The 23241-nt window shown below is 35.1% G+C and overlaps 1 protein-coding gene across 6 annotated transcripts in view; it reads right to left on the reverse strand.

The window, feature by feature from the left end:
* Positions 1-23241, reverse strand: part of norpA (no receptor potential A) — a 136163-nt gene that overhangs the window by 36874 nt on the left and 76048 nt on the right. The gene's annotated exons all lie outside the window — the stretch shown is intronic.

Genomic DNA, 23241 nt, shown 5'->3' on the forward strand with positions numbered 1-23241 from the left:
TGAAATATGTTTGTGGAGGCTTGGGTACATAAGCTGCCCTGCCTGCTTGCCCTGCTTGCTTCTGATAAAAGAATAAAAAAGAATAAGTTCCGAATTCGCTCGGTCTTTTTTATTCTTTTATTTTTATTATGTCAGAAATCAAGGCAAGCAGGCAAGGTAGCTTATGTACCCAGGCATTAACTCTTGTGCCAGACACTGAAAATAACGCATGAACTTTTTCTCTCTCTTACCCATAACTCAAAATATTTTCATGAAAATTTTCATAGTCTGGCGCAAGACTTAGTTAGGCATACATGGCAAGGGTACTACCAAGTAGGGTATTTTCAATGAAGATTTGAATGTAATATTGTATATCCCTAATGGAGAATTGCTTAATTACTACATATTCATGGTTTTAATCTTTCGCTTGTAGCAAATGGACAGCAATGATAAAATATTCTATCAAACCATCTCAAAATTACATTATAACTACACAACACACCATCTGCGGATGAAAATTCTCAATTGAAGCAAATTGCAGAGAAAAAATCATAATTCATATTTTTTCTGGAAATACTTGAAAAATTCGTACATTTTTTTGTTTATTGTTATTTTTTTGAACGTATTTTCGCTCTGTTGAACAGCATAAAACGTAAATAAGAGAAAGAATGAGAACGAGAGGAGTCATTCATTCACTCATTTATATCAATCAAATAAACGACATTGAGTTTTTTTCTCCATATTTTTTCTATCAACTTTCACAAACAAAAAACCATTTATTTAACTACCACCAACAGCTCTCTATGCTGTTGGCAATATTGGCGGCACTGCTGCTGTTCATGCTGGTGCTACTGAATAAACGATGTATCAAAACAAATACCAAGTAACGGGTGTAAACCATTTATATGAAAAAACAACTTCGGGATATTGGATATTAGAGAGGGTCTAGTTCAATTCTAATCACATAAGAACGGAAAAGCACTCCTAGACATTAATGAAATGAATTTAAAGAGACGACATCATCAAAAACGAAAAAAAGTGGAAATGCATCAAAATGTTGGTGATACGTATTAGTATTGACATTATTCATACGCCACAATGACCATTCTACCAAAGTGTATTGAATGAAGACCTTGTGGAATTCAATGTAAAAGGTACATATCGTCTGCTACGCAAGAAAAGGTCGTAAGTCCATTTTTAAAAATTTTTCAGGAGGAATTTTCAATATTTGTTGGGACTTACACCCTTTTCTTCAATTCTTGGATTTTTTTAATAAAATACACGGTGCTCTTGAAGCAACTATAAATGGAAGGTGCTTACATCTGGGAAGTTTTTCCGGATTCTGAAACTACAATGTTCATAGATGAGAAAAATAAAAAAAAAAAACAAAAAAATCGCCGGAGCCCTTTTTAAATAAATCGCGATTCAATTTGACATTTTTAGGGTTTTCTTGTGTTTTCATGATTTTGCTTGGAAACGGCAAGTCCTATCGAAATGGGACTAAAAAGAATTTTGTAGTTATGAAAATTCTGTACAAGATTGGCCTTTATGATAATTTCATAAGTTTTACCGTTATTGAGATATGGAAGTTGAGAATGGGACAACGCATTGATTGCAGAATAAGTATTGACATTATTCACGATTTTTTGGTTGGAAACAAGAAACTGTAGATCTATTTTCATGTTTCAAATTTTTTCAGTCAAATTACTCAAAATGTCTTAGTATTGTAACCCACAACCCCATCTTATATATCGCATGCATACGAAAACAGTTTACAAAACGTATTTCGTTTCGACCAGCGCAATAAATATACACATGTCGATGTGTAGGTACGTATGTAAATATTGATTTCATCTTCATGTGAGAAAAGTGAGTTTTCTCCGTATGCAGATGAATGTGTGTGTGTGAGCGGAGGAGTGGGAAAGAATGTGCATTTGTTTTGAGCATATCCCGCTAAAAACAAAACAACAAAATCCCCTAAGCAAATACATACACCCACACAGACACACACACACACACACGAGTCGAATACTAACTGCATTTTCAACATCCGTTTTCTTGTTTGTCATTTTTTGCTTTTGAACATGACTGATGAATTGTTTTCGTTTAAAAAATAAAACTGAATGGAAAATGGACAAGCATGAAGTGAAGTTTTGAAAAATTAACTTTATTAAAATTGATTTTTAGTTTTAAATTCACAACAAGAGGATTAGATTGGCTATGACAAGTAAAATGAAAGTGTGAAATGTTCGCTTGAAAAATACAAATGAAGTTGAATGGGGAGCGTATAATTGCTGCTTTTGATTATACGCTAAGAGGATGAATAAACAATTCTGCTGGACGTATAGTTGCTGGCATTGATCATACGTCGCCTAATGTGGGGTTTAGTTACTTTTTCCTATTGAATCATGAAACCGATACAGAAATTTCATTTTTGTTAGGAAATGTTTTTGAAGGATCAGCCGACGATTGCTTAGATTTTTGAAAAACTTGTTGATTCAACTTCGTTGAAATATTTTTTTGGGTTAAGTGCTACTTTGTGAAAAACTTGAGTTGAAAAATGGGATTCTGCAAAGCTAGCCGCGACATTCATGGGGATTAAATTACGAAAATAATTTGTAATTGGGTGCCACCTTGGTGCACTGGTATGTACAATCGCCTTGCTCTCGGAATTTCCGGGCTCAATTCCTAGGCTAGACTACATAACATTTTCAACGCCCAATCTAGTTCCCAGTTCTAGTTCCTAAATGTGTGAGCGATGTCATAGAAACGAACGTATGAAATCACCCATACGACCGATAGATTATAGATTAGAACTACATAGTGAAATAGATCGTTCTATTGAACTATATTGACACAACTCTACTTTGAACTAATATGAACCGGGTGCTATCATTAATACGAGAGAAAACCCCCTTGTTCCTTTTGGGATGTTTGTGAGAACATATGTATGGACGTGTGATAAGTAATTTCAATATTGACAAGTAAAAAAGTGTCAGTCGGCTTTGCCGACAGAGGTATACCCTCAGCCAATGTGAATTGAAGCTTTCATCTACGGACAGATAGAATGTATTTAGCGTCTCTTTAAATCTTGTGGCCCTTTTTCAACATTTGAACTTGCCGACAAAAATGTGGATTAGGAATTAACACAAATGTTGAACTTTTATGGGGGAGGTATCCTTAGGGAGGACCGATATGGACCATTTTAGAAGTTAAACTAAATTTTGACAAAATATTAGGAGATCCAAAGTTTGGACCAAATTGGTTGCACCATTCAAGTGATATCGTCCTAACATTTTAGTGACATTTTTTAAATATTGGGGAGAAGTACCGGAAGTTGGGGACCGGTATTGCCCCATGAAACTAAGTTTGGATAAAATATGACGAAGACCAAATCGGTAGAACAGTTCGAGAGCCACATATGTTGACATAGCGCTTTTTACACCTTTCGGGATGTTTTCCCAAGAAATATTGACCTGCTCCTGAAAAAACTATTACCGTCTTAATGGAGGTAGCGAATGCAAATCGCTTCAACAAAAATCAAAGTGATTCGAGAGCAGGTCTTAATGTGAACTTATCCGAAAATTTGTGTGGGAGGTACCCAAAGGAGTGCACAAATATAGTCCATATTCGAACCTGATCTATATATGGTAGATATATTAGGATGTGCAGAGTTTGGATTACATCAGTCACTCCCTTCAAGAGTTATCGTGCGTATCTTTTTTCCGAAGATTTTTGAATTTTTGTGGGGGAGGTACCTGAAGGAGTGGACCGACATGGTTTATCTTCGAACTTAAGCTATGTTTGGACAAAATATTACTAAGGCCAAATTTTGGACCGAATTGGCAGATCCGTTCGAGATTTATCTTGCGCTCCAACTAGTACACACGTTGTCATGGCGTTTTTATACCTTTCAGGCTATTTTCTCAGGAAGTATGGACTTGCCCCGGATGAAATTTGTACCGTCGTATGGAGGACAGCGAATACAATTTGTTACAACGAAAATCAAAGCGATTCGAAAGCAGGTCCTATACTGAACCTTTCCGAAATTTTGTGTGGGAGGTACCCGATGGAGTGGACTGATTGAGTCCATATTGGAACTTCATCTAGGTCTGGTAGAACTTTCACGATGTACAAAGTGTGGGCCAAATCTGTTACTCCCTTCAAGAGTTATCGTGCGCACAAATTTTCCGAACATTTTCGAACTTTTGTGGGGGAGGTACCGGAAGGAGTGGACCGACTTAAACTAAGTTTGGGCAAAATATTACGAAAGCCAAATGATAAGTTGTAGGACAGAGAAGCCATTACATAGTCGATACGTCCGAAGATTTGCTTTACCACCAATGAAACCAGGTAACGTAATTGGTGACTATGTGGGTTCGAGTCCTTGGCTTTCCTTTTTCACTTGCAAATAATTTCCGATCATCAAGCTTAACTCTAAACGAGAAAATTAATAAAAAATCAAAGTGATTCGAGAGCAGGTCTTAAAGTGAACTTATCCGAAATTTTGTGTCGGAGGTACCCAAAGGAGTGCACAAATATAGTCCATATTCGAACCTGATCTATATATGGTAGATATATTAGGATGTGCAGAGTTTGGATTACATCAGTCACTCCCTTCAAGAGTTATCGTGCGTATCTTTTTTCCGAAGATTTTTGAATTTTTGTGGGGGAGGTACCTGAAGGAGTGGACCGACATGGTTTATCTTCGAACTTAAGCTATGTTTGGACAAAATATTACTAAGGCCAAATTTTGGACCGAATTGGCAGATCCGTTCGAGATTTATCTTGCGCTCCAACCACTACACACGGTGTCATAGGGGTTTTTGCACCTTTTAGGCTATTTTCTCAGGAAGTATGGGCTTGCCCCTTATGAAACTTGTACCGTCGTATGGGGGACAGCGAATAAAAGTTGCTACTACAATAATCAAAGCGATTTGAGAGCAGGTCCTAAAGTGAACTTTTCCGAAATTTTGTGTGGCAGGTATCCGAAGGAGTGGACCGATTGAGTCCATATTTAATCTTCACCTAAGTCTGGTAGAACTTTCACGATGTACAAAGTGTGGGCGAAATCGTTTACTTCCTTCATGAGTTATCGTGCGCACAAATTTTCCGAACATTTGCGAACTTTTGTGGGGGAGGTACCGGAAGGAGTGGATCGATATAACCCATCTTCGAACTTAAACTAAGTTCGAGCAAAATACTACGAAAGCCAAATTTTGTACCGAATCGGTTGCTCCGTTCGAGAGTTATCGTGCGCACCTGCCAGCCAGACAGACAGACGGACGGACATGGCTAAATCAACTCCACATTTCGTCCAAACATACTTGGGGTCTAAAACCATTATTTCGATGAGGCACATTTTGTCCGTATGAAAATGTATATACCCTCGTTAGCATAAATGCTGAGGGTATAACAAGCAATATTATATATGAGTATATTAATAACAAGTAAGAAAGTATCAGTCAGTTGTGCTGAGGGAGATATACCTTCAGCCTCAAACAAACAAATATGCAAACACAATAGTTATGCCGTATATAAAATATATTGAATTTGTATCACGAGTTTGCATTAATATACCAAATATATGTCAATATAGTCCGAAAGGTTTAGTAAGTAAACTTCTGATTTATAAAGAACTCGAAATATTAAATTACAAGAAATTTTTGAAAAAGTTTGGGATTGTCTTGCACATTAACCATTTTAGTATGTGCCGGCAGGGGTTTTTTTTTTGAGATTTTGGGTCATTGTTAAAATATATGGACTTACTCCGGAAAAAATTACCGTTGTAATAGGGACCGTGAAAGCAACCTTCTGCACAAATTTCAAAGAGATCCGTGACGAGTCTTCAATCTGCAATTTTTGCAAATTTTGTGTGGGAGGTATCTCAAGGACGCTACCAATATACTCCAAGTTGATACATAACTAGATGAAATAATACGATTTGCAAAATCAGAAACTCTCTGCGAGAGTTATCTTGCGGATTTGTTGTTTGTTTGCAGATTATTTGTTGCCATCAGGGTCTTTTAATGCTTTTAGGCTATTATCTGGGGAAGTATGGACTAGCGCTCGAAAAAAAATTTACCGTCGTAGAGGGGGCCGTAAGGACATCCTGCTGAAAAAAAATCAAAACGATGCGAGAGGAGTTCTTAAACTTCACTTTTTCCGAATCTTTTGTGGGAGGTACCCGAAAACAAGTTTACTGACGTAGAGGGGGCCTTAAGGACATCCTGCTACAAAAAAAATCAAAACAGTACGGGAGAAGTCCATAAACTTCACTTTTTCCGAATCTTTTGTGGGGGAGTGGACCGATATAGTCTATATTCGAACCTGATATATATCTGGAAGGAATAAAACGATCAAATCGATTTCTCCCTTCGAAAGTTATCGTTTGCACCATTTTACAGAAAACTTTTAAACTTTTGTTGGGGAAGTACCCGAAGGGGTGGACCGATGTGGCCCATATTCTAACTTAAACTTAGTTTGGACAAAATATTATAGCCTAAAGGCTGAGGGTATAAAAATATATATTTATTATAACAATTTTAAAATCATATTTTTCTTGTACACCGCTTTAGAAATTTATTGTCTGGGTTCTTCGTTTTGTGTCAAGTTCTTTTCAATACAAATACGTTCTATTCTTTCTACATGCAATTTTAAAATATATTTATAAGAAAAATATGTACTTTATTGCTTGTTGGCGATTCTTTAAATAACGAACAATGCTTGTTCTGACATGCCATCAATGGTAACAGATTGATTTCCAAATATCAAAAGACATATAAAAGAAATCGACAAAAGAAAAGACAATAACATTCGCTCCAACCTCCATTCCTCGTGTCACTTCCTTGTTTCTTGAAAGACATAACCAACATGGTGATATCCTTTTTTTACTTCCATGAAAAAAATAAGAAAATAGTTTTACAAACTACATCTACAGCTGCTGCCACAGAAAGGTCTTGCAGAAGAAGGTCGAGTTTTTTATCTTTTTTTTTAACAATTTATACAAGATGACAAACTCATTAGAATTATTTTGTACAAATTGGGGTATAGAAAAGGAAGCAACACGAAAAAAAATAAAAAAAATGGTAAAAGGAATGGAAACATGTTGTTCTTGTAGTTGGCGTTGTTTAAAGATTGCTTTGTTAGATAAATTTAAAGCAGAATATGATTTGGCTTTGCTTAAAGTGTGTGTGTGGCTATTGATTAGTGTTATGGCGTATGAGTTATATGTATGTAATCAGTAATCTAGCCCATAGCCATATAATATAAAATTTGCAAAGTAGAAATTGATTTATTTTAAAAACCTAGTTTAAATTTAAAATTCATTTAAGTAGCATTTCAAGGTCTTTAAATGCATCTTAATTTGGAAATTAAATTTTATAACATGTTATATTTGCCTATTTTTTACATTTTTTATTTCAAGTTGTAATTGCTTTGTATTAAATCTATTTTATAGATCTTTAATTAAGTAATTTTCTGCATTTTTGTCCAAGTTTACTTCCATGAAAATATTCCTCCCGCTCTCTCTTTTCCTCCTCCTTATATTATTATTCATCGGAAACGTTCTAAGAAAAAGAAAAAAATAAACAATTGCCGTGCCATGTTGGTTGTATCTTTCCCAACATTAAATACATTCACATATATTAAAGAGCTTGTTGTGGTTGTTGTTGTAAATGAGCCAATTGTTTATGCATTTTCGTAGAAAGAAATGTGACTTTCAAGGCAACATTTGCCGTATCTCAGGTTACCAACACGTTTCAGTATTTTATTTCTCATAGCAAAAACAACAAAAATGGATAATAGAAACATTTTCGGAAGGAAGATTCCCCAACACAAGATAAACACATGTACCGGCACGCACAAGTCATCTTTCTAACACATTAAATTATGCATAAAATAAATGTAGACAGACAATTTCATACTTATATGACATGGACACATATTCACATGTCTATATATTAGGGTATATTGAAGAAATGTTAATGAAATATTCGATGCTTTGCAGGACTGTGTAGCAAGCTGATACAATTTAAAATAATCCCATTATTATGTTTCTGAAATAAAACAGAATCTTTAAGAAAAGACACAAATGTGGTCTGAATTGAAAGTTTATCTTTGATTTAAATGTATTACTAAACTAAATGTCAATAAAAATCTATCGACTTTATTTTTCTCTTTCAACGTAGCTAAATTCCAAGATACCTTTATCATCGTCTTGTGTGCCAAGTAGAAAAAGATTAATTTACTATCCTTTTTCCTATCACTTTCCGCAAAAAAAAACCAAACCCGGGAAATCCTTTTACATTTCATTATTTAACTTAACACAGAAATAGAAGAAGAAGAAGAATAGCCTTATTTAGCCAACCCAATAGTCTTATTAACACAATTTTGTCGTAGAACATGTGCTTCCTTATTGTTGTCAGGTTTTTGTCACCGTAAAAGGATTAGATGATGGCCTTGTGCTACTACTAACAGTCTCACATAATTGAACCAAATGTTAAGCCTTCATCACAGTTTTTCATTTTTGTTTTAGATAAATTTTAGTCTTTATCCAGTCCTTATTCAATATACCAGAGATGGGAATGACCAGTACAAGATATGTATTTTCTATCCACATCTCTAAGGGGAGAGGAGGTAGACAGCTTCAATGTCATGGGACCTTGTGAAATACTGAGGAAATGTAATGGACGAAATGCTGAAAATGTGTTATTTTTCTCAGGGATTGATGCATTGAAGTTGTGTGGGCAAGGCGAGTATGTTGACCATTGCAGTACGGTGACAATAAATCCTTTATAATTGTGGTTTATTAATGAGAGGTCATGAATTATCGTGAGACTAGATACAACATAAGCAAGTTTTTCTAATGTACCTTTATGTTTCCACAAACATCCTAAAAGGGACAAGGGAGACTTCTCCCATACCAATGTGTGCACCTACCTATTTTTTTATGGACGAGGTTTTGTAGGAAGTTTACAAGAATAAATTGCTCTGGAAATGTCACCAGTATTGAGCAGAGAGGTATTTTTTGCCACCGTTGAAAATGTGATAAACTTCACTTTTTCCTAATCTTTTTTGGGAAGTACCCTATGGAGTGGACCGATATAGTCTATATTCGAATCTGATATATATCCGGAAGGAATAATACGATCAAATCGATTTCTTCCTTTGAAAGTTATCGTTTGCACCATTTTACAGAAAACTGTTGAACTTTTGTTGGGGAAGTACCTGAGAGGGTGGACCGATGTGGACCATATTCTAACTTAAACTTAGTTTGGACAAAATATTACAGCCTAAAGGCTGAGGATATAAAAAGGATATTGAGGATATTGATGCATTTAAGTTGTGTGGGCAAGGCGAGTATGTTGACCATTGCAGTACGGTGACAATAAATCCTTTATAATTGTGGTTTATTAATGAGAGGTCATGAATTATCCTGAGACTAGATACAACATAAGCAAGTTTTTCTAATGTACCTTTATGTTTCCACAATCATCCTAAAAGGGGCAAGGGAGACTTCTCCATACCAATGTGTGCACCTACCTACTTTTTATGGAAGTTTACAAGACTAAATTGCTCTGGAAATTTCACCAGTATTAAGCTGAGAGGTATTTTTTGCCACCGTTGAAAATGTGATATTGTCTGGCCTGGGAATCAAAACCATGCATTCAATGTGCATGCCATTACACCACGGTGGCACCATTTTTTTACCCTCCACCATAATATGGAAGGTATAATTAAATTTGTCATTCCATGTCCATCCGTACGTCTGTTGAAATCAAGATAGAGCTCGCATTTTTTAAGATAAAGTTTTGTAATTTGGTAAAATGGTTCTCTTACTCCTAGCATGTTTGGCATTGCAAATGGGCTATATCGGTCCACGTTTTGATATAGCCCCCATAGAACGGTATTACCCTATTTTCGGTATTTTAAAGGTTTAAGCCGATGGCTTACCAGTCGAGCTGTTTAAAACCGGACGCGACGCGCTGATAAGGTGTATGCATCAGCTAGGTAGCACCATCTGGCAGGAAGAACGCGTACCCGACGATTGGAACCTGAGCATCCTATGTCCCGTCCACAAGAAAGGAGACAAGACTGTATGCTCCAACTATAGGGGCATAAGTCTTCTCCCTATTGCCTATAAGATAGTGTCTGGGATATTGTGCGAACGACTAAAGCCAATGGTCAACGAAATAATTGGACCTTACCAATGTGGCTTTAGACCTGGCAAGTCCACCATTGACAAGATATTTACCAAGCGCAAATCCTGGAGAAGACACAAGAGATGCAGATCGACACATATCACCTTTTTGTCGATTACACTGTGCAACAAGGTTTCTGTGCGGTGGAAAATTCCTTTTGGAGATGAAAGCCCTTAGTGAGTATATTAAGAACCCAAAAGGAAATTGTCCCCATAGGTCAAGATTCTGAGATATCGCGCGATGAACTTTTTGAATTTTCGCCTATGATGCTTGAGAAAATAGCTTTATATCTCTGTTTGCCGTTATTGTAGCTTCGTTTTGAGATTACATGTCTTCAGACAAATCGAATGGCGAATCTTTTTGTAGAACATTTCATTCTTCTAACTCAATTCCTTTCATATCCTTTTCGTCCTTTCTTTCTTGAACCGTAGTAAAAGTACCACAAGATGAGATTTTACAGCACCCAAATATTCCACAAAAATATTGCTCAGAGAATTTTAGGTAAGGTTCTCATTGACAACTAATCGATATTGTCACGTTTTCATTGCCCTTTTTGACATTTACCCGGTTTTTGTTCAGAAAACCCCTATGTTTTGTTTTTCTGTATATTCGTTATTTGTTATGTATTGGTAGGTAGACATACCCATTGGTTATCGCTTATATTGACATCTGGAATATCTGAAATATTTACCATATATAGCTCCCGATATGCTAAACACGTTAATGAAAAATTTTCTTGGAGAATAAATCCGGTTATCTAATATTTTGAACCGGATATAGCGATATAAAACCCGGATTTTGTACCAATTTTAAGTAACCGATTGAGGTTATATGTATACTATTAGAAAGCTAATAAAATTGCCAATCAGGGAAAATAAATTTTTTGACAGCATCTTACCTGAGTTCGGTGCTAAAACAAAAAACCCGTATTCTTGAACCGTTTTTAAAGAAAAATATCACTGCGCGTAAATATGAAAATCAAAGCTTGGTGGGTTAAATATTCTTTTTGCCGATGGAAGTGGATGAAGTTAATATTATGAACCCGGAAGGACAGTTATGCAGTAGGTCAAACTTCTGAGTTATGGCGTGATGCATACATTCTTGATGAACTTTAAGAGCACGATAATAAACCCATAACATAAATTCCATTTCGCTATAACTAAGAAGTTTGACCTACGGCATAACTGTCCTTCCGGGTTCATAATATTAACTTCATCCACTTTCATCGGCAAAAAGAATATTTAACCCACCAAGCTTTGATCTTCATATTTACGCGCAGTGATATTTTTCTTTAAAAACGGTTCAAGAATACGGGTTTTTTGTTTTAGCACCGAACTCAGGTAAGATGCTGTCAAAAAATTTATTTTCCCTGATTGGCAATTTTATTAGCTTTCTAATAGTATACATATAACCTCAATCGGTTACTTAAAATTGGTACAAAATCCGGGTTTTATATCGCTATATCCGGTTCAAAATATTAGATAACCGGATTTATTCTCCAAGAAAATTTTTCATTAACGTGTTTAGCATACCGGGAGCTATATATGGTAAATATTTCAGATACATCCCAGATGTCAATATAAGCGATAACCAATGCGTATGTCTACCTACCAATACATAACAAATAACGAATATACAGAAAAACAAAACATAGGGGTTTTCTGAACAAAAACCGGGTAAATGTGACAATATCGATTAGTTGTCAATGAGAACCTTACCTAAAATTCTCTGAGCAATATTTTTGTGGAATATTTGGATGCTGTAAAACCTCATCTTGTGGTACTTTTACAACGGTTCAAGAAAGAAAGGACGAAAAGCACATGAAAGGAATTGAGTTAGAAGAATGAAATGTTCTACAAAAAGATTCGCCATTCGATTTGACTGGAGACATGTAATCTCAAAACGAAGCTACAATAACGGCAAACAGAGATATAAAGCTATTTTCTCAAGCATCATAGGCGAAAATTCAAAAAATTCATCGCGCGATATCTCAGAGTCTTGACCTATGGGGACAATTTCCTTTTGGGTTCTTAATATACTCACTAAGGGCTTTCATCTCCAAAAGGAATTTTCCACCGCACAGACCGTGAGTTCCAATTTGTGGCACAGTGTTATAAAGCAGCATTCGACAGTCCCCTTCGATCAAAGTATTCCATGCAATGTCTGAATTTGGTATCCCCGCAAAGCTCATTCGGCTTTGTAAGATGACTTTAACTGATACTAGGCCCTCAGTTAAAATTGGAAAGAATCTCTCCGAACAGTTCAGTACCAAAAGAGGTTTCAGACAAGGAGACAGCCTTTCGTGTGACCTATTCAACATTTTGCTGGAAAAGGTAATACGAGATGCAAATGTCAAAAGAAGTGGCACAATCTACACCAATAGCCATGATGTCTATATCATCAGCATAAGCAATGATATAGACATCATGGGAAGATCATTAAAGAAGTAACTGATACCTTTATGAAGGTCGAAGGAGAATCTGCTAAAGTGGGTCTGGCGGTAAACGGTGAGAAGACAAAGTTAATGGTGTCGACGCGCAATGCGTCCATTGAGCTTGGACCAACTGAGGAAGTTGATCCTATAATTTTGAGGTAGAAAATACTTCGTCTACCTCGGCAACTCCGTAAACACAACAAACGACATCTGTTGTGAAATAAAGAGAAGAATTGTATTGGCCAACAGATGCTACTTTGGTTTAAGTAAGCAGTTGAAAAGCAAAGCCACATCTCGTCAAACAAAAATAACGCTGTACAAAACACTGATACTACCCGTGCTGATCTATGGCTCCGAAGCCTGGGTACTTGCGCAAGCAGACATGGCAGTGCTTGGTGTGTTTGAGAGAAAAATTCTTCGAAAGATCTATGGACCAATCTGCGTTGACGGTGAATATCGACGTCGCATGAACCAGGAGCTGTATCTGCTATACAACGACATCAATATAGTTAAACGTATCGAGATGCAGCGATTGCGTTGGCTTGGACATATAAGAATGAGCGAAGATGAACCCGCTAAAAGGCGTATAAATACGGACCGCTTGGCGGTGCACGCAGAATTGGCAGGCCAAGGAATAGAAGGAGCAAACAAGTGGATGAAGAGATGAAAAGGCGCGGTATTCCAGAGTGCGAAGCAACAAATAGAGAGAAATGGACATCTTTTCTTAGTTCGGCCTATGGAACAAATGTTCTGTAATGTGCCAGCTATGTAAGTAAGTAAGTAAAGGTTTAAGCGTCATTATCACACCGAGATGGCTGATATTTGGGGGTATAAAACTTTCCCCTAGAAATTTGTTGGTATAGGTCTGCGCCTTCATATAGCCCCTATAGAACGATACTTCCCGATTTTCGGTGTTTTGAAGGTTGTGGCAACAGCAATTCACCGAAATGGCTGACATTTGGTATTTAGTATTTATTGGATGTAAAAGCCTTTCCGATTCCCAAGCCAGGCAACATCAAATTTTCAACGGTGGCAAAATACCCATCAGTGATGTTGGCGACATTTCCTGAGTATTTCAGCCATATAAAACTTCTCTACAAGTGGTGTCATAAGGCACTCCGTTCGGACTCGGCAATAAACAGTAGGTCCCATATCATTGAGTTAATATGAATCGGGGTGCACTCATTGATATGAGAGAAGTCTCCCTTGTCCCATCTGGAATGTTTGTGGAACAATTATTATTATTATAAAAGCCTTTCAATAAGCCACCGAAATGACTGAAATTTGGTATTTGGTCTTCATTTGGGGTACTAAATGTTTCATATGAAATTTGTCGGTAAAGGTCCACGCCTTAGTATAGCCCCCATAGAACGTACCGCCATATTTCCGGTCTTTTGACGGTTGTAGCCTCAATATTCCACAGAAATGGCTGAAATTTGGTATTTGGGATATTAAACGTTACATATGAAATGTTTTCGGTATAGATCCACGCTTTCATATAGACCGTATAGAACGGTACCTCCCCATTTTCGGTATTTTGGCTGAAATTTGGGACTTGGTCTCCGTTGGGGGTATAAAACTTTCTCCCAGAAATTCGTCGGTACAGTTCCTCGTTTCGATATAGCCCCCATAGAACGGTACCTCCCGATTTTCGGTATTTTGGCTGAAATTTGGGACTTAGTCTCCGTTGGGGGTATAAAACTTTCTCCTAGAAATTCGTCGGTACAGGTCCACGTTTCGATATAGCCCCCATAGAACGGTACCTCCCGATTTTCGTAATTCTGAAGGTTGTGACGTCAATATCGCACCGAAAGACTGAAATTCGTTATTTAATCTTCGATGGGGTTATAAAATATTCCAGAAGAGAGTTAACAGTATAGGTCCGCGAGTTCCTAACTACCGAACTTGCTGAAAATTGGGATTTAGTCTTCGTCATATACGAAAGGACTAATTGCTCCATTTTACTTCAATACAACTCGTGGTGTGGGGTATAACAAGTTCGGCCTGGCCGAACTTAACGCCGTTCTTACTTGTTTTATTAGGTCTTATTTATCAATGAAATTAACCATGGCTTGAAAAACACGTTGATGGAAGCCCTATAAGATATTCTAATTGAGAATTTCATGTACAGCGCTGCAGATTTAGCAGATATCCATGCTTATAAGTGTTGACATCAATCATACGTCATAGAGTATTGATAATTTTCAAATTAACTCTTTTTAGTTGACTTATTGATCATAGGGACTTCGTTTGTGAAGATGGATCGATCTCTCCTTATCTAGGTCCTGACACACTTGGTGTGTCACGTTACTCACCGTTAATGAAGTTCTATTATCCGTTTTCCCTGGCCTTCGAAAGTTACTTAACCTCTGGCCCCGGTACTATTTCAGAATAAATCAACATTCCCATCTTCAGCTTGCGTGTTTGCCAACACATAACATATAAATTAACGCCATAGCTACAAGATGGGTTGATGTAAGAGCGAAAGAGAGCCAATTGGATATGGGAAGGCAAGGAGTATACCACCAAGTGATGTGAGTACCATCATGCACCAGTATACAACACAATGTCAACGTAATTGTTGCCTTTTTATGAAAGTTTTGAGTAACAGCTGTGAACTGAAGAGATTTCAAAAGGGATTAGTAAGTATAATGTGAGCACGAGTGTGTGTGTGTGCAAATAGGCCTCTTTGTTATTCTTAGAAGCTTTCGGTGTATAAAATGATAAAATGCCAAAACAGAAGTGGCAGCTATAAGAAAATTTCTAGAGATTAAAATTCAAAATTAACTTAAATTCAAAAACATAAGAAAATGTTTAAGGAGCTAATATTTAAAAAGAATTTGGTGGGAAATAGCATGTATAGCTGATAAATGAATTGTGTAGGTGTTATCTATGAGGAATGCAAATGACCTGACCTGAACTTCTATATCACAAAAATGGTAAAACCTAGAAAAAACCCATAAAAGCCAATTTTGTATGCCATTTTCTCTAGTCCCATTTCGATAGGACTTGCCGTTTGCAAGTAAAAATCCTAAAAACCTACAAACAAAAATGAGCTTTGTTTGACGTCGATTTTTTTTAAATTTCTCTTAAGTTCTATTTTGTTTTTTGATTTTTCTCATCTATGAACATTGTAGTTTCAGAATTCGGAAAAACTTCCCAGGTGAAAGCACTTTTCATTTAAAGTTATTAAAGGCACATCATATGCTATTAATACCTTGTAATACTTGTGTAATTTAATCACATGACCTTCCCTTAGTATAATCATATTTTATAGATTAATAATATATCCAAAAGATAATCAAATATTTACATGTAATTTACATTATTATAGGCAATTGAATCCATGGCGTATAGCGTATTGGTTATCCACTGATGTTGTTTTTGTTGTTTTTTTGTGATTAAAAAATACTTCAGAAACATCAACGCAAATTGGTTCATGGATAACCGCAAATATGTGTTTTCATAAATTACCTTTTTCAGTTGAATTATTTGAATGGAATGGAATTTAATTAACTCGGTTTGAATATTTAATGTTGTGTGCGGAGAGATAAACGATGAATGGTATAATGATAGGGTTAATATATGTACATGCACTTACAATTTGTGGAAAATTTAAAACAAATAGGATTTTCCAAAAAAATATGTATTTTGATTATTGAAGAAGAATTATTACAGAACTACATACATATGTTTTCGATCGAAACTGAAAGCTTTACAATATTTGCTGTTAGACACCATGTCATATCAATGAAGCCAAGTAAATTGATGGTCCGATGATTTTGGAGAAAAGTCAGATGTTCAAGTATCCAGGACATTCATGTTATTGAGAATAATAATTGTTTCTAGAAACTCATCAAGAAATAATTTCACCAGTCCATACTTCGAGAAAAGTTCATGTTTTAAAGGAAATAACTATTTCTTGTGGTTTATAGGAACTTCTCCTGTCGCATTAAAGTTCTCTCGCATCATGTTCTACAGCACATTTTGGGTGCTAATAATAGGGGTGTCTTTTTACTTACTAAATGTTGCTGAAACATTTTTTCCAGCAACTTTTCCTTTATACAACTGTCAAAATCTGCAACATTAGTAATAATTATTACTAATTATCACGTAAAAAGACACAGCTAATATAATGAATTATTGACAATTACATTAAGGAAGGGAAGGAAGAAAAGTGATGAAGTGATTGTATGCAATTTAAAAGAAATATTTTAGTTTCAAAAGATAGAATTGAATGCAATCCCCATTCATTTAATTTGAAATCATCTCTATAAAAGTGAGTTACCAGATTTGAACTAAACACACACCAAAGCAAGTTAAATAAAACCCTGTAAAAATAATTAAATTTCCAAAAATCCCACATTTCTGATCTCTTTACAGCAAAAAACTTATATAAGATGAATTCGTTACAACTCCCCCCAAATGTATGCTTTACAGTAGCTCAGATAACTGTAATTTAAAATCGAAGTATAGGTGGCGTCCAGTATCAAGAACATTTTGAAGGCATAAAAGTAATACATACTCGTGTATTGTTATTGAGAATAATATTTGTTCCTAGAATGTTTCAAAAACAACAACAAAATAACACAAATAATTTCACCAGAAATCATTAGCAGAATTGTAATATTCAGAGAGTTGTCTTAGCGTTAGTGCTTTATCTGTTAAAAGATTTTAAATTATCTTTCTTCCTTAAAAAAGCGTCTAATATTATTTTATTTTTATTTTCTTTCATACTTATAAAAAACTTCTAATAGTATTTTAATTCAGTGTTTCATTGTTATTGTGTATATGTATGTGTATTTGTATTTCCTTTCTTTACACATTAATGCCGACAAACACCCTTTTCCATTTCTCCCCACAACAACAGCAGACGTAACAAAAATGTGAAAGAACCCTACACAGGCGGGATTTGTGGACATTTGTTGGCTAAAATGTTTACATAGGAAAGAATGTTGGTGTTTGGGTATAGGTAGAAAGGCAAGAAGAATGAAAAAAGAAACAAATTTGCCAGCCTAATAGTATGCTTGAAATAATTTATTTGTGTTGTTTGCAAAGGAGTCTATTTTTAGGAGAACAAACAATGGAAGGCGTGGGTGGAAACAAAAATAAAGAGTTTATAGGAATTTCCTCTATTTAGAAAAATAAAGACAGCAGCAATAGAATGACTGAATGAATGAAGAAGTAAGTGAATGGAAAAAAAAAAAACTTTAAAAGATTTATTCAATAATGTTTTGTTTTTAAATCCAATTCCGATTTGAAAACATAAAAGTTTTTGTTTCCTATTGCTTATGTGATGAAATTAAAAGAAACAAAGGTTTTCTGTGAACTTTGTATTATAATTAAAATGGTAACTTGTCTTTAATACAGTTAAAAAAGAAATATATTATGCATGCATACTTTTAGGAGAAAAGTATATAATAATATAGAAAGTATATAATAGTATATAATAATATATTAAATAAACTCCTTGTTCCTTGTTTAAAAAGGAACAAATGTTAAAATTTCATAAATAGTAGTCTCTTGCTGTTTCTCGAACAGAGCAAAAGTTAGACCTCTATCTTCCCAAATGGTTGGGACAGTGAACGAGACTGCAGGACTCTACTACTTTTGTATTTTTCATAAATTTATAAAGGAAATTTCAAAATTGCAAAAATTATAGACTCTTGTAGGTTTTGGAACAGAGTTAAGGCCTCGTCACATAAGATGATTTCTGGCATAATTCATTAAGTTGCATGTTCTTTCGGCTTTAAGTCAAAAGTCAAAGCATACGAACAAAAAACACCTAAACTTTGGTTTTCATGGCAATATTGACTTTGTGTTAGCTTTAAAACAGATACAAAATTTAAAAAACATACACGAGTTTAGTTGTTTTTCTTTCGTTTTCATTTTCGTTCGACATAGTGAAACAGGCTGTCAGTGTAAGCTAATTGACAAAGGAAATCATCTGATTTATCGTTCTAATAAAAACTTCAGGTGATCTAGTCAAACTCGTATTTCCCTCTATTTCCATAAATGATGTCTAATTTTAGGCAATCATATAACCATCGCATATCAACCTTGACAATATCAACAAATGTCAAAACAAATTAACCCCTTACCCAAAGTGTCACACAACCATGATAAATGTTATTTTCTCTTCAAACGCAATGGAATAGGAAAACCAGCTCGGTTTCTTTTTGACAATGTGATTAACTTAAAATTGAGTTGGTTGAATGGTCTGATTCGTTGTTTGTTAGTATCATCGGTTATTTGTTATTTTTAGATTTGACATACTCTGCACACACAAACACAAGCACACACACACCCAATCTATGAACCCCCCCAAAAATATGTTACATTTTGGAACATTGCCCTTTTGCGCCATGTCGCCTAGCATGATGCTCTGCTTTGCTCTCCTCTACCCTCCTCGTGGAGGTTAAAAATCATCAACACTTGATTTGTTGTCATTGTTTGAGCGCATCATTGCCAATGTCATCATAGTATCGCCATCATCAGTATTGACTGTCAAAACGTAGTAGCAATCAATCAAAGTACCCCTCCACCAACCAAACAACCATCAAATTTAATTTATGGCTTTAAAATAATGGTACGAGATTGCAAACAAAATTGTGTCAAAATGGTATAGAATTTTCTTTCACTGCTTGTCGGTGTTTGAGGGAAATTCACGTTAAAAGGAAATTACTATTTGTTGTGGTTTATAGGCACTGCTACGACTGCTCATAAGTTCTCTTGAATCAAGTTCTACAGCAAATTTTGGGTCTTAATAATAGATTGAATTATTGACAATTACATTAAGGAAGGGAAGAAAGATAAATGGTAAGAATTCTATTAAATAAATATTTTAGAAGCAAGTTTAAAAAGTTAAAACTGAATGCAATTCCCATGTATTATAGAAAATTAAATTGAAATCATTTTTTTATACAATTAAATTTCCAAGCATTCCACATTTTTATATTTGTATTAGATGTTTTAAATACCGCCAAAAAGTATGCTATATATCTAGCATAGATAACTGTTCTTTTGAAATGGAAGCATAGGTGGCGTCCAATATCTAGAATGTTTTGAAAGAGTACATGTCTCTATAATGTACTGAATTGTGACAATTAAATTAAGGTTGTAAGGATTTTATTCTAAATTTCTAATTTTTTTTTTCATCTGGTATGGCAATAATACCATATTTAGTTTCAATAGCCTTATTAAGATAACGAGTCTAACGATAACTGTTATAAAGAAGTTGTACATGGCTTGAAACACTCAGGAAATGTAAGGCAACAGTACGCTGAGATTTTGTTTTCCTCTGTTGAAAATTGTTGATCTAGCTTGAGAATTGAGCCCAGGTTTTTAGCGTGCAAGGCGAGAAACATGTAGCATTTAATTTATTTTTTTACTCAGCCTAAAAGTATACCCATCAACATATCCATCTCCTTTCTTTAATTTGAAGTACAGGTGGCGTCCGCCCAACATCAAGAATGTTTCGAAAGCTTACACTGTGCAACATTTTTAAGGTGATCTTGTGATCACAATTCGAACTGAGGATTTTTTTAAAGTACAGACCCAAACGACAAGAAACCCTAGTTGGGTTTTGTTGTGTCAGATCCAGCTCGGATTTTATGGCCCCATCTAAACATGGTTAAATATTGAGTTTTAAAAAAAATTCGGGGCTATATCTCTGAAACCAATGCGAATTTTCTTCTGACCTCTGAAGCAAATTTGTAGATAGGGACAAGAATAAAATATTTGCAGAAATAATGAACTCGAAAAACTACATTTATTGCCTCAAATTTTAAAATATATGCAAAAATTCCACAATTTTTATACATTTCGCACCGTATCTCCAAAACCGTTAATTTTTTCTGAATATTTTCTACCGGAAAAATATTCTCTGGAGTGTAATACACAACTCTTCAGAACATGTCATTGTTGTAAAATGGCTCTATGCTTTTGTTTTCAGTACATTTTTCATCGACGATTTAATAAAAATGTCAATAATGTAGTGAAATCCGAAATGCGAGAATAAACTGTTGGTGTGAACTGTGTTTGAAATACGTGTTGAATATCATATGATGCAAAATACCGCTGAAACGACATGAAGTAAGCATTTTAGAGTTTCAGAATGTTCTGAAGAATTGTTGAGAACTTTGTTTGGAAGATTTTTGCAAAAGGTTACTTGGTTCAACTCCCAATAGTTTAGCCGATACTGACCAGAATTTCAGCAATTATATAAAATTGTCTGTATTTTATAAATTTTGATGCCCTAGATGGAGTTTTTCTTGTGTGGTCTTTTCAAAAGATAAGTTCTACCAGTTTAGGGCTACAATATTGCTAAAGACAGCAAGGCCAAATTTCTATTCGTTTCTGTGATAAAGGCCTGATAAATGCAAAAAAGTATAGATTTAGCCCGGTTTAGATGAGGCCATAAAATCCGAAGTGGATCTGACAAGACAAAACCCTACTGTGGTTTTTGTAGTCTAAATATGTACGTTCAAATAATGCATACTAGAAGTTGTTTGCATTTTCAGTGTTGCATAGTGTAATTGAAATAGTTTTACAGCGACTTCAGAAATTAAGGTTTAGCCCATGGTGCAAGAAAAAAGGTGATACAATAATACCAACTCTGTTGAACATTGTTGATATTGTCTAGCCTGAGAATTGAGCACAGGTATTTAGCGTGCAAGACGAGAAAAATGTGGTATTTAGTATTATTTGAATATTCAGCCTAAAAGTATACCCGTCAACATATCCATCTCCTTTGATTAATTTGAAGTACAGGTGGCGTCCGCCCAACATCAAGAATGTTTCGAAGGCTTATATGGCTATTTGCCTCTGTGTGAATTTTGTTGTTGATACCTAATTTTACTTAATGTGATTTAGGGGAAGCCCCTAATGTATAGTGAAGATGCCGGTTTAAATGAAGAAAAATAAATTAGTTGTGAAGAAGGTAAACATACAAAACATTACCTACTTTTAGGAGTTCCCAAAAAAACATAAGCCTTTCTGTGAAATGTACCTTTAATAGTTGTTTTTATCCCCATCCACCACAGTCTTCAAACATCTTATATAAATAAAGAGGAACAAACCCATTAAAATGATAATAACGACACGGAATATTTTTTGTAGCCTAACCAAAAGACAGAACGTGACAAAGTGAGAGAATAAGAATATAAAAAGTAATTTCTCTTTTTGAGATTTACAGAACTTTCATTCGACATTCGAATACATAGACGAAAAGTGACATTGCTGCACACAGTCCTGCGGCTTCTTGCCATCTCCCATCAAACACACAACACATCGCCATTTCCATTCACCTTTTTTTTTGTATTGTCTGACCTAGAACGTTCGTACAAAATGCCAAGATATTCAAACTGAAATAAAAGATAACAAGACAAAACCCCAGAATAAATGGAAGGATAATAATAAAATAAAAATGAAAGAAATGAAAACGGAAATATTTACATAAACTTTAATAACTTTTATGCAAAACAAAAACGCCCACTAAAACAACGATTTCTGTTGACTGAGGCATTCAGGGTCAACGACAAACAAAAAACAAAGTGTGAATGTAAACATCGGCGTAAGGAAGGGAAATTATGGACGGTATTTTTGACAGTTAAAAAATAACTAAAATGAATTTGGGTGCATAATTTTAGGTGGTGTTAAACATTTTTTCCTTATTGACAATTGAAGATAAATTATTTGCATTGTAGTAAACAGAAAGAGAAGATATTTTACGTTACTGCTCAACAATGGAATAAAATTAAAACTTTTATTTGTGAAAACTTTTCCGCAATAAACTTATTTACTTCGACGTAAGAAAGAATTACGTGAAGTTTGACCGAGAGATACATCATCAAGGTTCCGAGAAAGAGCTGAAGCCAGAATACTGGTAAAGTAGCGTTTTTTTAATTTGTCCTTAAAGATAATAAACGTGTCAAATATTCTTCAAAGCAATCATCTGTTTTGACAAGTCATTTTAACAAAGCTTGGAATTGAAGCATACAATAGGGCGCTGTATCTTTTCTAAGTCGTAATATTGGTGTACAAAACACTGTGTCAGAAATATTGGCTATATTTTGCTTAAAAAAGAAGTAATTTATTTATTTGAAAATTTTTGCCTTTTTAGGCGAAGATCATTTTTTAATATTAATTTTTCAATTTAACACGCCGTGACAACACTTTTTTCCTGTGTTTTTCAAGGACGTGGGTTCAAACCCCAGCCTGGCTCAGCTGATTCTATTTATTTGAAAAAAGTGTTGTCATGGCGTGTTAGCGTTCAGAGCCAAACTCATAACTTTCAAAGGCAGCGCTAAGCGTTTGTCATGAAAGCACAACTAGATGGGAAAATCCTCATTGTTGTTGTAAAATACAAAACAAAAATGCATTTGAAAGAAGAAAAGTTCGAGGACATCGAAGCCGCTCCACATCCGATATGTCTGAAGAGCCTTTACCGAAGACGAAACATGCATGTCACATAGTGGTAGGTGTGTGGGTTCGAATCGTCGGCTTTCCTTTTTCACTTGCATAATAGATCATAAAGCTCGATTAAAAAATTAATCTTAAAAAATTATGTTCGCCTAAAAAGGCAAAAATTTTCAAATAAATAAAATCAGCTGAGCCAGGCTGGGG

This window comes from Musca autumnalis, unplaced genomic scaffold (assembly GCF_047663935.1).
Source record: "Musca autumnalis isolate F117 unplaced genomic scaffold, ASM4766393v1 scaffold_3, whole genome shotgun sequence".
Lineage (NCBI taxonomy): Eukaryota > Metazoa > Arthropoda > Insecta > Diptera > Muscidae > Musca > Musca autumnalis.